The sequence below is a fragment of the Somniosus microcephalus genome, chromosome 8, assembly GCF_052327205.1.
Source record: "Somniosus microcephalus isolate GS21.2 chromosome 8, FLI_Smic_1.0, whole genome shotgun sequence".
NCBI classification, from domain to species: Eukaryota; Metazoa; Chordata; class Chondrichthyes; order Squaliformes; family Somniosidae; genus Somniosus; species Somniosus microcephalus.
The window spans coordinates 60,465,102-60,482,921 of record NC_140994.1 but is presented as its reverse complement, the minus strand read 5'-3'; the positions used below and the strand labels follow the sequence as shown (position 1 = coordinate 60,482,921).

The 17,820-nt window shown below is 41.7% G+C and overlaps 1 protein-coding gene across 1 annotated transcript in view; it reads right to left on the bottom strand.

Annotated features, from left to right (window-relative positions):
* Positions 1-17,820, bottom strand: part of LOC147113547 (RNA/RNP complex-1-interacting phosphatase-like) — a 60,278-nt gene that overhangs the window by 26,607 nt on the left and 15,851 nt on the right. The window lies entirely within an intron of this gene.

The following is a 17,820-nucleotide window of genomic DNA, read 5'->3' as shown; positions in this document are numbered from 1 at the left end:
CCCCTGCAAAAACGGACACTCCTGGGATTCCCTGTCCTAACTTCTGAAAGACAGAGGAAACTAGAATTTATATAAATATTTGCCAATACTAATGTACTATTTCTGTATATTACTAAGGTACTAAATACATAAAATATTTGCATTATTTTGCAGACCTCCCCGGGCATTCCAATTTGAAAACCTATGCTTTACTATAAATATGCATGTCGATTCCATTATTATCAGTTCCAATGACCCACTTAAGAACTCTGACCAGTCTTTTCACTACCTAGTGTGGGATGCAAAGGTTAATTGTCATATATTAGATAAACCATATCATCCTCTGTGCTATATAGTCGTCTACATGTAGCAACTTTACATACAAACCTCAAGGTTGTGGTAGACTTTTATTTTTAAGATCGAGACTTTGTCACACAACTTCTGTTCAGTGTGAAATTCTTTGAACAGTAAAACATAACAGACCTAAAAATAGGTTTTAATGAAACTTTACATTTTACAACTGTACATCCTATAAAGATAATACATTAAGTACATTTGACCATATTCAATGAGTTACATTCATTTACAGCATTAGCCCAATAAAGGAGATTTGTTTGCTTTCATCTTGCTCGTGTGTTTTCACAGCAGTCAAAAAGGTATTTTACCACAGCAATGCAACTTCCACTACAGTAACAAAAGCTGCTTCTTGCAGGCTTCACTTCAAATGCACCAATTCTCTCTTCAGGCTCTTCATTTCCAAGTTTAAAAAAAAAAAAAATTGTCACCAGTTCCTTCATTTATCCAGGCTGTTATTTTAAAATTTTACCTTTTAAAATACTTCTCAACTACAACATATTCCTTTCCATCCTTATAAATTCTATTTCCCCTCAAATCAGCTGCACTCCTCTGTCCACAGAACATGCAACCTCAATCTCCTTAAAGCTGATGTGTCAGGTAAGCAATGCAATTCTGACTCAGAAAATATTAATTTTTATGATTAAACAGTTTTCACAAAGTCCTTGCATTATCTAGCAACTCAGATCAGTTGTGGTGGGGGGGCGCGGTGGAAGGAGGAAATGGAAATGAGCGGACATCACATTTGATATAGCTACATATTAAGTAGCAAGGCTCAATTTAAAATTACATTTATTAAAGACAAGTCTGATAGACCAATACATGGCAAAATGTGTCATGGCTAAATGCACATACAAGCCTTGGATAATCAACTTATCGTATACTTAAACTAAAAAAGACAGAATTGAAGCAAGTGGGGCACTCATCATTAGTCTCACCAATGATCAAATGTGAAAGGAAAGATGTACAGGCACCCAAATAACTATTGGAGACAGACTGCTATAACTTACTTTTTGTTGATGTCACCAGTATAAGACTAGCTTTAAAACAAGCGAAAAAATATTTTTTCTGCACACTAAATATACTAAAAATTGAATTAAATGTAATTTAAACTATTTGTTTCAATGTCAATCATGATAACTACAGCACTCAAAGACTTTAGTAAGAGTGGTTTATTTTAAATTTTGAAATATACCCCAAAAATTACATTTCATCCTTTTATTTTGCCAAACATCTTGCAGTCTAGGGTTATTCCTACATCACCATTCGAATGCTGGTGGTTGTCAAAGAACAAAGATAAACTAAGATCGTTTAGAAAATCTGGAAGTATAACGGTTAACATTAAAAAAAAAAATACTGCTTCACATTCACACACCAAGTTTTGTCATTTACACTGATAGCAATATAACCTGTGCCAACCAAAACTGTGTATTTAAACAAAAGATAACAATTAGATATTACATGAAAGGATAATTCACAAAAAATTGAGCTATTTTTCATATGAACCCAGGACACGCATTACTGCTTGAAAACACATTCATTAGATACATAGATAAACCTACAAAAGTAGATTCTACTCTAGGGAAAAAAAAAATGATGAGTTAAGCAATAAGTTCCAACGCACGCACCCCAAAACCGTGCTTTGTGGCGTTATTTCACTGAATTTTACAGGAAAACCAGTTATACTGTAAAACATTGACCAAATAGAGCAACGTCAACTAATTATCAACTAGAACACACCTGATAACTGCAAAGAGGAACAGTGGCATGAACCCAAACAAAATTGGTGATATTGAAGAAACTCAAACTGTGAAAGGCTGCATTTTAAAAAGGTTCTAGACCATTGGAATCTGAATTATAATACGAAAATAAAAGACAAGGGGGCAAAATTCAGTTGCTTTGCGCTTCCTGTTAGTGGGGGGAGGGGGCTCAAACGGGGCGCAAAGCAACTAGCGCCCAGGCGCATTGCCGCTGATGCCTCCTGCAAAATTCAGCAGGAGGTTAGCAGCGGCGATAGTGTCCCACGGCGCTGCACCTCTGGCGATGAAGTCATAGACGTGTGCAGCGCCCCGACTGCAAACTTGGGTCGCGCCCCCTGATGTACCGCCGGATGCTATATCTGACGGTCAGGGGTGCGTACTTGCGGCTGAGATATTTAAAGGGGAGGTGCCGGGCGGCCATCTTTATTGTGGTCTGCCTGCCAGCAACTGCCCCTTCTGCCCTCTGGGCACAACCAGTCAGCCCAGCACTCCGAGTGCTGGACTCTTTTGCTGGCACCCCGCACCCTGCTTGGGGCGCTACTATTCAATTTCGGGCGCAGGGGTGCTAACTTTTTTGGGGCGCTAAATAGAGTCAGAGTTATACAGCACAGAAAGAGGCTCTTCGGCCCATCGTGTCTGCACCGGCCATCAAGCCCCGTCTATTCTAATCCCATTTTCCAGCACTTGGTCCGTAGCCTTGTATGCTATGGCATTTCAAGTGCTCATCTAAAATGCTTCTTGAATGTTGAGGGTTCCTGCCTCTACCACCCTTTCAGGCAATGAGTTCCAGATTCCAGTCACCCTCTGGGTGAAAAACTTTTTCCTCAAACCCCCTCTAAACCTCCTGCCCTTTACCTTGAAATTATACCCCCTGGTTATTGACCCCTCTACTAAGGGGAAAAGTTCCTTTCTATCTACACCATCTATGCCACTCAATTTTGTACACCTCAATCAGGTCCCCCCTCAGCCTTCTCTGCTCTAAGGAAAACAACCCTAGCCCGTCCAGTCTCTCTTCATAGCTGAAGCGCTCCAGCCCAGGTAACATCCTGGTGAATCTCCTCTGTACCCTCTCCAAGCAATCACATCCTTTCTATAGTGTGGCGACCAGAACTGCACATAGTATCCCAGCTGTGGCCTAACTAGTGTTTTGTACAGCTCCATCATAACCTCCCTGCTCTTGCCTTCATTAGCCGAGGCATAGAATATAAGTATCCCATATGGCTTTTTAACCACCTTATCTCTCCTGCTGCCTTCAGGAATGTATGTATATGCACACCAAGGTCCCTCTGATCCTCTGTTCTTCCTAGGATCCTACCATTCATTGTGTATTCCCTTGCCTTGTTAGTCCTCCCAAAATGCACCACCTCACACTTTTCAGGGTTAAATTCCATTTGCCACTGTTCTGCCCATCTAACCAACCCGTCTATATCGTCCTGTAGGCTGAGGCTTCCCTCCTCGCTATTTACCACTCCACCAATTTTCATGTCATCTACGAACTTACTGATCATACCTTCTACATTCATATCTAAATCATTAATATACACTACAAACAGCAAAGGACCCAGCACCGATCCCTGCGGTACACCACTGGACACAGGCTTCCAGTCACAAAAACAACCTTCGACCATCACCCTCTGCCTCCTGCCACTAAGCCAATTTTGAATCCAATGTGCCAAATTGCCCTGGATCCCATGGTCTCTTACCTTCTTGACCAGTCTCCCATGTGGGACTTTGTCAAAAGCCTTACTGAAGTCCATGTAGACTACATCAACTGCACTACCCTCATCCACACACCTAGTCACCCCCTCTCAAAATTCAATCAAATTGGTTAGACATGATCTCCCCCTGACAAAGCCATGCTGACTATCCTTGATTAATCCTTGCCTCTCCAAGTGGAGACTAATTCTGTCCCTCAGAATTTTTTCCAATAATTTCCCTACCACTGATGTTAGGCTCACTGGCCTGTAATTTCCTGGTTTATCCCTACTACCCTTCTTGAATAATGGTACTACGTTAGCTGTCCTCCAGTCCTTTGGCACCTTCCCTGTGGCCAGAGAGGTTCTGAAAATGTGTGTCAGAGCCCCTGCAATCTCCTCCCTTGCCTCACAGCGCAGCCTGGGATACATCTTGTCTGGGCCTGGGGATTTATCCACTTTTAAGCCCGCTAAAACCGCTAGCACCTCCTCCCTCTCAGTACTAATTTATTCAAGTATATCACAATCCCCCTGCCTGATTTCTATGCCTACATTGTCCTCCATAGTGAACACAGATGCAAAATATTCATTTAAAACCTCACCTACATCTTCCGGCTCTACACACAGATTGCCACTTTCGTCCCTACTCTTTCCCTGGTTATCCTCTTGCCCTTAATATACTTATAAAATACCTTGGGATTTTCCTTTATTTTGCCCGCCAGTGTTTTTTCATGCCCCCTCTTCGCTCTTTTTTTTTTTTTTTTTTTTTTTTTTTTTTTTTTTTAAGTACCCCCCCTGCACTTTCTATACACTTCTGGGGCTGCCACTGTTTTTAGTCCTTTGCATCGGCCAAAGGCCTCCCTTTTTCTCCTAATCCATTCTTGTGTATCCCTCAACATCCAGGGTTCCCTGGGCTTGTTGGTCCCACCCTTGACCTTTACGGGAACATGTTGGCGCCCCGACGATATTTAAAGGGGAGGTGCTGGGCAACCATTTTTTGTGGGCTGCCTGCCAGCACCTGCCCCTCTGCCCTCCGGCTGCGATCAGTCAGCCCGGCATTCCTCGAGTGCCGGGCTCTTTTGCCCCCAAGGACTCCCAACACCCATAAAAAGTTTTTTTTTTTTTTTTGCCCAAGATGGAAATGTATGGAAAGTAATATTTTAACAAGGGGAAAGATTAAAAACAAAGTCATAGGAAGCCTAATTTGGATGATATGGCATTACATATTCTTTAAACCTGCATTTCAATGGTGAAGTACTTGGTTCTCAGAGTTAATGGACAAACAGCCTGACTATTAGTATCATTTTAATATCACAATAGTCACCAGCAATACACTCCTGCAACTCCAATGACCCACAACATTTTAATCGCAAGTAATGATGCCTAGAGGCCATAATTGTCAAGGTATATAGAGATGGGAGTGTGAATCCAAAAATTTCTTTTCCTTTAAGAAATGCAGCTCTAGAAATGACTGTTCTTAGAGTCTGAATACTTTTCCCAGGCTTTTGCTTCTCCAGGGGAAAAAGGATAAATAACCACAGATTGCCAATTTAAACAGTATTACCACCAGACTTCCATTTACTGGTTCTTCCTCAACTATCTGATATCCAATCAAAGGCCAAACTACTTTTGGTAAATCAGTGAAGGTCATAGGTAGCGCAATACAGGTTTAATCCCAGTTGCAACAAATTACTTACCAAAATTTCCCTTTTGATTTAAAACCCCCAAATTTCTTCAAAATTAGTTTGCCTGTGACTCTAAACATGATGTTGTGGGGACATATTTTAAAAAAAAAAGTGGATATCATATAAAAGACAACATAAAAAGATACCTGTAAAACACAAGCATGTGCCAACAGGTAGATTTTAGGTGCCAGCTCAAGCCCAGATACTTTGGCAACCAAAGCTGTCCTTGAATTAAGGCAGAGGTCTTAATAACAAGTGTCTCAGCTGGTTAGCATAGCCATCATTTTATGGAAATTAAACATGGTAAACATTCCCGGCCCCGTGACATGCTCCTCCTGGGCTATGTGGGAACTCAGGGACACTTCCTGTGTCCCTGACAACTATGAGTGCAGGAAGTGTGTCCAGTTGCACCTACTGGCAGACTGCATTGCGGCGGGGAATAGATAGGCGTTTCTGCGGCCGCAAACAAGACTCCAGGATGGTGTGTTGCCTCCCTGGTGCAAGGGTCAAGGATGTCTCAGAGCGGCTGCAGAACATTTTGTAAGGGGAGGGTGAACAGCCAGTTGTTGTGGTGCATATAGGTAAAAAATGGGTTGAGGTCCTAAAAGCTGAATATAGGGAGTTAGGAGGTAAATTAAAAAATAGGACCTCAAAAGGTAGTAATCTCAGGATTGCTACCAGTGCCACGTGCTAGTCAGAGTAGAAATAGAAGGATATGTCGGATGAATACGCGGCTAGAGGAATGGTGCAAGGGGGAGGAATTCAAATTCCTGGGACATTGGAACCGGTTCTGGGGGAGGTGGGACCAGTTCAAACCAGATGGTTTGCACCTGGGCAGGGCCAGGACCGATGTCCTAGGGGGGAGTGTTTGCTAGTGCTCGCTAGTGCTCTGGCGGAGGGTTTAAACTAAAATGGCAGGGGGTTGGGAACCTGAGCAGGGGGACAGAGGAAAGGGAAACAAGGATAAAAACAAAAGATAGGAAGGAGAAAAACAAAAGTGGCAGTCAGAGAAATCAACAGTTTAAATCAAACATGGCCACAGTAAATAATAATTCTAATAGGTCTAAGAGCGTTAAAAAAACAAGCCTTAAGGCCTTGTGTCTTAATGCTAGGAGCATTCGTAATAAGGTGGATGAATTAGTTGCGCAAATAGAGGTAAACGAATATGATTTGATTGGGATTACGGAAACATGACTCCAGGGTGGCCAAGGCTGGGAACTCAACATCCAGGGGTATTCAGTATTCAGGAAAGATAGGCAAAAAGGAAAAGGGAGGAGGTGGGGTAGCATTGCTGGTTAAAGAAGGGATTAACACAATTGTAAGGAAGGATATTAGCTATGATGATGTGGAATCTGTATGGGTAGAACTGAGAAATACCAAGGGGCAGAAAACGTTAGTGGGAGTGGTATATAGACCTCCAAACAGTAATGCGGAGGTTGGGGATGGCATTAAAAGGGAAATTAGAGAAGTGTGCAATAAGGGCACAGCAGTCATCATGGGTGACTTTAATCTACATATAGATTGGGCTAACCAAATTAGTAACAATACTGTGGAGGAGGAATTCCTGGCATGTTTACGGGATGGTTTCCTGGACCAATATGTCAAGGAACCAACCAGAGATCAGGCCATCTTAGACTGGGTATTCTGTAACGAGAAAGGATTAATTAGCAATCTTGTTGTACGAGGCCCCTTGGGTCGGAGCGATCATAATATGATCGAGTTCTTCATTAAGATGGAGAATTAAGTAGTTGACTCAGACTAGGGTCCTGAATTTAAATAAAGGAAACTACAATGGTCTGAGGCGTGAGTTGGCTAGGATTGATTGGGGAATGTCACTCAAAGGGTTGACGGTGGATAGGCAATGGCAAACAGTCAAAGACCGCATGGATGAACTACAGAATTTGTTCATCCCAGTTTGGCATAAAAATAAAACAAAAAAGGTGACTCAACTGTGGCTAACAAGGGAAATTAGGGATAGCATAAGATCCAAGGAGAGGACATATAAATTGGCCAGAAAAAGCAGTAAATCTGAGGATTGGGAGCTGTTTAGGATTCAACAAAGGAGGACAAAGGGATTAATTAAGAAGGGGAAGATAGAGTATGAGAGTAAGCTTTCAGGGAACATAAAAACTGACTGTAAAAGCTTTTATAGATATGTGAAGAGAAAAAGATTGGTGAAGTCAAGCGTAGGTCCCTTGCAGTCAGAATCAGGGGAATTTATAATGGGGAACAAAGAAATGGCAGACCAATTAAATACATACTTTGGTTCTGTCTTCACAAAGGAGGACACAAATAACCTCCCAGAGATGTCAGGGAACATAGGGTCTAATGAGAGAGAGAGGAACTGAATGAAATCAGTATTTGTAGGGAAGTGGTGTTAGGGAAATTGACTGGATTGAAGGCCGATAAATCCCATGGGCCTGATAATCTACATCCTAGGGTACTTAAGGAAGTGGCCCTAGAAATAGTAGATGCATTGCTGATCATCTTCCAACATTCGATGGAATCTGGAACTCTACCCATGGATTGGAGGGTACCTAATGTTACCCCACTATTCAAAAAAGGTGGTAGAGAGAAAACGGGGAATTACAGACCAGTAAGCCTGACATCGGTAGTGGGGAAAATGCTAGAGTCCATTATAAAAGATGTAATAGCAGAGCACTTGGAAAACAGTGACAGGATCGGACAAAGTCAACATGGATTCACAAAAGGTAAATCGTGCTTGACTAATCTACTGGAATTTTTTTTGAGGATGTAGCTGGTAAAATAGATAAGGGAGAAACAGTTGGATGTGGTGTATTTGGACTTTCAGAAGGCTTTTGATAAGGTCCTGCATAAGAGATTAGTGTGTAAAGTTAAGGCACATGGGATTGGGGGCAAAGTATTGACTTGGATAGAGAACTGGTTGGCAGACAGAAAGCAAAGAGTTGGAATAAATGGGTCTATTTCCGAGTGGCAGGCAGTGACTAGTGGGGTACCGCAAGGATCGGTCCTTGGGCCCCAGCTATTCACAATATATATTAATGATCTAGACAAGGGAACTACTGTAGATGTAACATCTCCAAATTTGCACACGACACAAAGCTGGGTGGGCGTGTGTGCTGTGAGGAGGATGCCGAGAAACTCCAGGATGATTTGGATAGGTTGGGTGATTGGGCAAAAACCATGGCAGATGCAATATAACGTGGATAAATGTGAGGTTATCCACTTCGGTGGCAAAAACAGGAAGGCAGATAATTATCTGAATGGCAATAGATTGGGAGAAGGGGAAGGGGAAGTGCAACGAGACCTGGGTGTCCTTGTGCACCAGTCGCTGAAGGTAAGCATGCAGGTGCAACAGGCGGTTAAGAAGGCAAATGGTATGTTGGCCTTCGTAGCGAGAGGGTTTGAGTACAAGAACAAGGATGTCTTGCTGCAGTTGTACAGGGCCTTGGTGAGACCACATCTTGAGTATTGTGTGCAGTTTTGGTCGCCTTATCTGAGGAAGGATGTTCTTGCCATGGAAGGAGTTCAGCAAAGATTCACCAGGCTGATAGGAATGACGTATGAGGAGAGATTGGGACGATTGGGCTTGTACTCGCTGGAGTTTAGAAGAGTGAGAGGGGATCTTATTGAAACTTATAAAATTGACAGGACTGGACAGACTAGATGCAGGAAGGATGTTCCCGATGGTCAGGGAGTCCAGAACCAGGGTTCACAGTCTAAGGATAAGGGGTAGGCCATGTAGGACAGAAATGTGGAGGAATTTCTTCACCCAGAGAGTGGTGAACCTGTGGAATTCTCTACCACAGAAGGCAGTTGAGGCCAATTCATTAAATATATTCAAGAAGGAGTTGGATATATTTCTTAAGGCTAAAGGGATCAAGGGGTATGGGGAGAAAGCAGGGACCGGGTACTGAAATTGGATGATCAGCCATGATCGCATTGAATGGCAGAGCAGGCTCGAGGGGCCGAATGGCCTACTCCTGCTCCTATCTTCTATGTTTCTATGTTTCAACAGCCAAATACCAGCCAGTTCTAACAAATGCTTGCTGACCACAGTTTTAAGATTTTTTTAACGTCAGGACAACCAATTATGTTTAGTCAAGTTTTCTAATATCAGAGTAATGCAGTTCTCTTACTGTACTGCAATGCAACATTTCTAGCTATACTACCTCCATAAGTATCTATTTTTTGTAGCCCACTATATAGATATGCTTTTCTTTGTTCTATTTAGTTCAGCTCCATATAAAAGTAAAAGCTGGCTGTTATCCTACAGAGAAACCAGTCCTTTAAGAAAATTGTCACGGTTGCATTAGGTGTATTCAAAGAGAGTGAAATTCCTCCAATTGATAACTTCAGCAAAAGAAATCAGAGCATAAAGCTGGAAATCTAAAATATTCAAAGACATGCAAATTTATTTTAAAAAGTGTTCCAAACAATTTTAAGTTAGTTAGTGATTCAAGGGGTAAGGGTGGGTATTTATAGTTGAACTGCACTAAAAACAAATGACAAATATCATACTTAATACAGTGAGCAATCTAATGCTTTTCCTTATGTCAAACTGGGTACAAATGAGTGTAGCAATGTACTGCAGGATCCTGAAAACCAAAAACGTGCACACTAGCATGCAGCAGTACAGTACCAATAATGGCCCGGATTTTGCGGTAAAAGTAACGGTGAGGCTCAGCGCTCACCGTTAAAGTGTAAATCAGATAGCAACTTCCAGCAACCGCACAGAGTTAAACGTGGAAATCAGGAAGTTGCTGTCAGAGTGGCCCTGCTCTTTCAGAAGCTTCGCTGGAACAGTATCTCACCGAGAGACTCAGCATTGGAACACATTGAACAGCGTGAAGTTGTGCTTATGTGATAGATACACACTAAACTCACCAGAAGAGAGTTAGGGCTGGTCCATGCCAGTATAAGTAAATTTTTTATGGCACGATCAGTCTTAATTAGTACCAACCTCTCTGGCACTGAAAATTAACTTTAACAAGTGTGGAGTCTCATTTCTTCAGATTTTACTTATTGTTGGGAGATTTAAAAATTTAAATATATTTTTAAAAAATTGTCTCATCTCTCAATCCCAGCTTTCTTTCGCTTGTGTACATGATTCGGCATTAAACATTCCTGGTTCAGACTCTGCGCTGCTCAGTAACAGTTCTTCAATCTGATTGGTTAAGGAGATACACAGTTGTTTGCCCTGTTCACAGGTCCCAGATTCCCTGTAGAGGGCGCTGCGCTAAATCACAGCACATTCCAATGAAAAACCCCACAGAAAGTCTGTGGGCAAGTGCAGTGAACGGCTAGCGCTGTTCGTTCAACGCTGATCGCAAGATCTAGTCCAATACCTAATGAGTGTAAGTTGTTTGAGGTAATTGACTTAGATAGCATTAAGAAAACACACTGGACCATACGATTGTCACAGAAAAGATCGAACGGACATTAGCTTACCATAGTGCTTATTGGCCAGCGAGAAGTAAAATGAGGGGAATTAGAACCATAAGTCAAAAGCCCAGGCCATTCAGCCCACTCCTTCTGCTGTCCACTTATTTATTCACTTCCCTTTTAAGAGCTACAGGAAACTTTCGTTTAAACGGCACCTAAATATCCGGAATCCTCTATTAACCGTCAAAATTCTCGTTCCGAAAACAACACCTCAATAACCGGCAATGTTGCCGAGTCCGAGTCTCCAGCAGTGGCCGAGTTAGTCAGTGGGGGTAGTTCTCCAAACTGCCACTACTCAGCCTCTTGGCGCTATTGGAAGTCGGAACACCTCAAAAACCCTGCATCAGGAGTCTGACTCTCCCACGCTGCCGGTAGTCTCTTCTGATCCGCCATTTTTCGGGGGTACAGTACTGTGTGTCTCCCACGCTGCTGGTACTCATTGGATTGCATTATGGAAATCCCAAAAGTTGGTCCAACCAAAAGAGAGTGGTGTTAACTTTAAAACAGAAAATCGATATATGCCAACGACTAGAAAGGGGAGAGAAGCGTATCAACATTATGAATGAATTCAAAATCGGTTCGTCAACAATCTACGACATCAAATCGCAGAAGGATAAGCTGCTCAAGTTTTATTCAAGCTTGGAGACATCTAAGAGTGTGGAGAAACGGCGTACGTTTCGTAAGCCTAAGCTTGAAGGGCTGGATACTGTGCTTTATGAGTGGTTTTCTCTTAAGCGTTCAGAGGGTGTTCCGATTTCCGGACCTATGCTAATCAAAAAAGCGAAGGATTTCTACGCAAAGATGGAGCTCACTGACAAGTGTGCTTTCTCTGATGGATGGCTAACTTGCTTCAAGGTACAGCACGGGATAAGATGACTCGTTATTTCCGGGGAGAAGAAATCAGCTGATCACAACGCCGCAGAAGAATACTGCGATTATTTCAATCGGATTGTGCAGCAACAGGATTTGTCGCCAGCACAGCTATACAATGCCGATGAAACTGGCTTATTTTGGAGGTTTTTGCCAGAAATCAACACTTGCTGGGGCTAGTGAGGCTAATGCTTCAGGTTACAAGAAAAATAAAGATCGTGTAACTGTGCTAACACTGCTGGATCACACCGGGTTAAACTTCTCGTCATTGGGAAGTATAAAAATCCCCGTGCATTTAAGAATGTGAGGCACTTACCTGTTGAGTACAAAGCTCAAAGAAATGCTTGGATGGATAAGGAAATCTTTTCAAATTGGTTCCATCATATTTTTGTTCCATCTGTGAGGGAACATTTCTGTAGAATAGGGAAACCGGAAGATAGCAAATGCATTTTATTGCTTGATAATTGTAGAGCCCATCCGCATGAATTTCTGGAAATATTTTCACCATTTATTTGCCACCAAATGTAACTTCTCTCATACAACCCATGGACCAGGGCGTTATCCAAAATCTCAAGTGTCGTTACAAGAAAGACTTCCTACGCAAACTGATAAGCCAAGATGACAATACAGGTATTCACGCATTTCAGAAGGAATACAATCTTAAAGATGAATGTTGCATGTTCCTGGAACTTGGTGAAAGGTCACACTTTGAGACAAGCCTGGTGCAAATTGTGGCCTTCTATAATGTTTGCTGAAGGTTCTTCTTCAGAGGAGGAATTTCATGGGTTCAATCTTCGTCCGAGGAGGACTACAGTAATGGAAATGGCTGGCATGGTGAAAAATGTAGGCCCAGCAAACCCTCTGTCACCTCAGTGAACGTGATATTGAGCAGTGGGTTGATGCAGATGCTAAGTGATGATGAAATAATGGAGAATGTTTTGAATCCAAAGAAAAGGAAAGTGTGATGGAAACTGAAGAGGATGAGATTTCTCAAGCGAACAAAATTTCTTGGGCTAAAGCTGCAGAAGATTTTGTTTCATTACTTAAATTTGCTGAAAGCCACTCTTGCTATTCTGCCCAAGAAGTTATGCACCTCCATATTCGGCATTCCGCCTTTCTACAAAGAAGGCAAGAGTCCACTAAGCAAGCAGACATCCGGGACATGTTTAAGAAAGCTTCCAAAAGAGTTGGAGCAGTGGAAGTGCCTGAAGAATCTGTTGGAAGTGCATGATCCTGATGACCCAGCTGGCATGGATATTCCTGATAAACCAGTTGGCTTGGAATAAGTGTACAGTCAACCACCGTACTTTATACTGTACTGTACAGTCGTTTAAAAGTTTTGTTTTACTGTTAAGTAATTAAAGAGTTATGGATTACCATCAACTGGCAGTACTGTACTTAATCAAGCATCTTTCACCATCCATTTAACAACATTCTGTAGGTGAGTACCCAATTACTGTATACTGCACATTTCTTGATTTTTTAAATTTTTCTTTGTTTAAAAATAGCCTGGGTAGATAACCCGCTCAGTCATCCGGAATTTTTGATAAACTGGCAACACACCGGTCCCATTGGTGCCGGATACCAAAAAGTTTCCTGTATTATGAATTCTACTTCCACCACTATATGATGGGGCATTCCATGCCCTTATAAATCCACAGTATATAAAAAAATCTCCTAACTGCATCTCATGCCCTATTCTCTCCCCATGGCCCTGTATCTTCGCCTGCTTCAAAATGTTTATCTGCTCCTCCCTTAAAAGATGTATTAATCTCTGCCTGAACTACTCTCCTACCACAAAGCTGTAAATATGCCAACAACTCTCGACAAACAAATTTCTCCTAACCCCTCTCACTTGGAAATTTTAAATTTATGACTCTCCAACCAGAGAAATAGCCTTTCCCCTTCATAACTTGAAAACGTCTTAAATTTCCTCTTGGCCATGTCTGCTCTAGTGGAAATAGCCTCAGTATTTCCATCTTTAATCACTCGTTATCATCCTTGTAAATCTGTGCTGTTAACGTCTCTTCTACAATGGGTTACCCAAAACTGCACATAATATTCTAACAGTAGTGTCAGCTGTGGGTCAGTTGGTAGTGTCTTAAGTCAGAAGGTTGTAGGTTCAAGTCCCACTCCAGAGACTAGAGCACAAAAATCTAGGCTGACGCTCCAGTGCAGAGGGAGTGCTGCACTGTCAGAGGTGCTGTCTTTTGGATGAGATATTAAACCGAGGCTCCGTCTGCTCACTTAGGTGGATGTAAAAGATCCCATGGCACTATTTTGAAGAGCAGCAGTGTTATCCCTGGTGTCCTAGCCAATATTTATCCCTCAATGAACATCACTAAAAAAGATCAGCTGGTCATTATCGCATTGCTGTTTGTGGGAGCTTGATGTGTTACAAATTGGCTGCCGTGTTTCCTACATTACAATAGTGACTACACTTCAAAAAGTACTTAATTGGCTGTAAAGTCATGAAAGGCACTATATAAATGCAAGTCTTACTTTCTTTTTCTTTTAACTATGGCCTAACCATAGATTTGTACAAATCTATCATTACCTCTTTGCTGTTGTACTTTATGCCTCTAGTTATAACATCCAAAATGTAATTGGTCTTTTTAATGGCTTCATCTACCTGCAAGGAATTATGCATTTGAACCTCCAGATCTCGGTTCTTTCACACCCTTCAATACAGTTTATACTCAAATTACTTGTTTTTCTTTCCAAGTTAGAGTTCCTAGGAGTTCTCCAATTGCATCTGTCACCTGCCTGCCCATTTTTTTTTTTTTTAACCGATACACTCCCAAGTTTTCTACAGTGCTGCTAGCTGTTTTTGCAATCCACTAACTTAAGTCATTGGCAAATTTTGTAAGCATGAACAAAAGTTGACTGCACAAACCCCAAAGATACCACTTCCAACCCTGCTCCAATCCAAGCAATAACCATTAACCCATATCCTTTGTTACCTACCTGTCAAACAACTTTCTACCCATGCTGCTGTTCCATTTTCTTTTAATTTTGTAATAAGCCTTCTGTGAGCTATTTTATCAAATATCTTCTGAAAATCCATACACTATAGCTACTGCATTTCCTGTATCTATCTAGTCACTTCTTCAAAAATTCTATTAAATATTTTGAACACAACTTGTCATAAACAAATTTGTGCTCACTGTCCTTGATTATCCCATGCACCTCAAAATGGTTATTAATTTCATCTTGAATTACTGATCTTAAGACTGACAGTCTAACTGGTCTATAGTTACCCAGTTTACCCTTTTCTCCTTACATTAGCTATTCTCTAGTCCCCTGGCACAATTTGCATATCTGAAGAGGATTTAAAAATTGTGACCAGATCCTCCTCCATGACTTAATTTAACAACCATGGTTCATTCCATCAGGACCTCGTGACCGATCCAATGAGTTCTACACTTTAAAAAACCAATTCCTTTCCTAGTTACCTTTAACAATTGTTCCATAGAAAGACTTGCATTTATATAGCGCCTTTCACAAGTTCAGGACATCCCAAAGTGCTTTACAACCAATGAAGTACTTCTGCAGTATCGTCATTATTGCAATGTAGGAAATGTGGCAGCCAATTGGCACATAGCTGGGTCTCGCAAACAGCAATGAAATAAATGACCAGATCATCTGTATTAAGTGTTGGTTGAGGGATAAATGTTGGTCAGGAAACCAGGAGAACTCCCCTGCTCTTCTTCGAATACTGCCATGGGATCTCTTTTCCACCTGAGCTGGCAGCCAGGGCCTCGGTTTAACATCTCATCTGAAAGACAGCACCTCCAACATTGGAACAGGGTATGCCGTTCAGCCCCTCGAACCTGTTCTGCCATTCAATTAGATCATGACTGATCTGTATCTTTACTCCATTTAGCCAGGTTGATTCCATATCCCTCAATACCCTTGCCCAACAAAAATCTGCCAATCTCAGTTTTGAAATTTTCAATTGACCTAGCCTCAACAGCTTTTTGGGGGAAAGTTTTCCAGATTTCCACTAACCATTGTGTGAAGAAGTGCTTTCTGACATCACCCCTGAATGGCATTGCTCTAATTTTAAGGTTATGCCCCTTGTTCTGGACTCCCCTACCAGAAGAAATAGCTTCCATCTACCCTACAAAATCCTTTAATCATCTTAAAACACCTCAATTAGGTCACCCCTTAATCTACTATACTTGAGGGAATACAAGCCTCGTCTATGCATCCTGTCCTCATAATTTAAATCCTTTTAATCCCATTATCACTCTGGTGAATCGGCACTGCAACCCCTCCAAGGTCATTATATCCTTCCGGAGTTGTTGCGCCCAAAGCTGAACGCCGTACTCCAGATGCATTCTAACTAGAGCTTTTATACAACTTGCGTAGGATATACAGCACAGAAACAGGCCGTTTGGCCCAACCAGTCCATGCCGGCATTTATGCTCCACTTGCGCCTCCTCCCATTTTTCCTCATCTTACTCTATCAGCATAACCCGATACTCCCCTCATATGCTTATCTAGCCTCCCCTTAAATGCATCTATACTATTTTCTTCAAACACTCCCTGTGGTAGAGAGTTCCACATTCTCACTACTCTCTGGGCAAATTAAGTTTCTTCTGAATTACCTAGCATAATTTCTACCCCTTTGTATTCCAGCCCCCTTGAGATGAAGGTGAACAACCCATTAGCCTTTTAAATTATTTTTTGTACCTGTCCACTAGCTTTTAGTGATTTCTGTACATGAACCCCTATATTTCTCCGCTCTTCCACAGTTCCTAGCCTCGCACCATTTCGAAAATACTCTGATCTATTGTTCTTCAGTCCAAAGTGAATGACATCGCACTTCCCCACATTGAACTCAATCTGCCAGTCTTGCCCACTCAATCTAGCAATGTCACTTTACAACTTTATGCTCCCATCTACACTTATTGTGCCACCTAACTTAGTGTCATCATTAAACTTAGATATACAGCTCTCTGTTCCTTTAACCAAGTCATTCATATACAAGTTGAGACCCCAGTACAGATCCCTGGGGGGCATCAGTAGTCACATCCTGCCAATTGGAATACATCATACCCATTACCACTACTCAGTCTCCTAACCAATTCCCTACCCATGTCAAATGGTTGCCTTCAATTCCATGGACTTCCAGTGCAGCACGTCCTGAATACTGCACTGTAATGCCAGTCTAGATTATGTGCTCAAGTCTCTAGAGTGGGACTTGTACCCACCACCTTCTAACTCAGGTGAGAGCACTACCACTGAGCCACAGCTGACACCTAGTACCTCTATATTCTCACTTCCACCATAATCTGCAAAATCAGATGCTAAATATTTAACATATCCATCATACCTTCAGCCAAGTCTAACCCTCTGAACCTATGCTGTGGTTGCTATTTCCCAACTGTTCCCCTCCTCATCAGCTATTTGTTGCACTTAATTTCCCAGGGCTAAACTGAACAATACTTCTTTCCTTGTTAGACTAGAAACACACTGATCTAGAATGCAATTTTAGGTGCATCCCGAAAAGCATTTTCATTTTGACAAGATATATGGCCCAGAAATTCGGGTCTCCACGGGTGAGTACGCATGGAGTACTCACCCGTAGGCTGAATGGAATTGCTAGTTTCCTGCAAGCACTGCGCATGCGCGGGAAACCAGCACTTCCGATCCTCTGAACGAAGAGGTTCAGAGGTCGAACACGCGCGCAGGGGAGGCTGTGCATGCGCTTTGAACTTGTTTATAAAAAATAAAAAAACTTTTCCTGGGAGGGTAAGCCTGCAGGATTTACACATTTAAAAAGCAGGCGTAAGGCCTGCTTTTTGCAAGGTAAGTGGTCAAATTAAAGTTAAAACATTTTTTCCACAGGTTTATTATTTTAAAATACTTTAAAGCAAGGCAAGTTTATTTTTAGCCCCGTTAGAATATAAAATTATTTTTCTCAAAAATTTAAATTGTTTAAAAGTTATTTAATGTAATTTATAGTTTATTTAAAAAGTGTGATTTAAAAAAAAAATGTATTCGAAGGTTTACTGCTATTTTGGGCCCGTAGTATTTATAAGT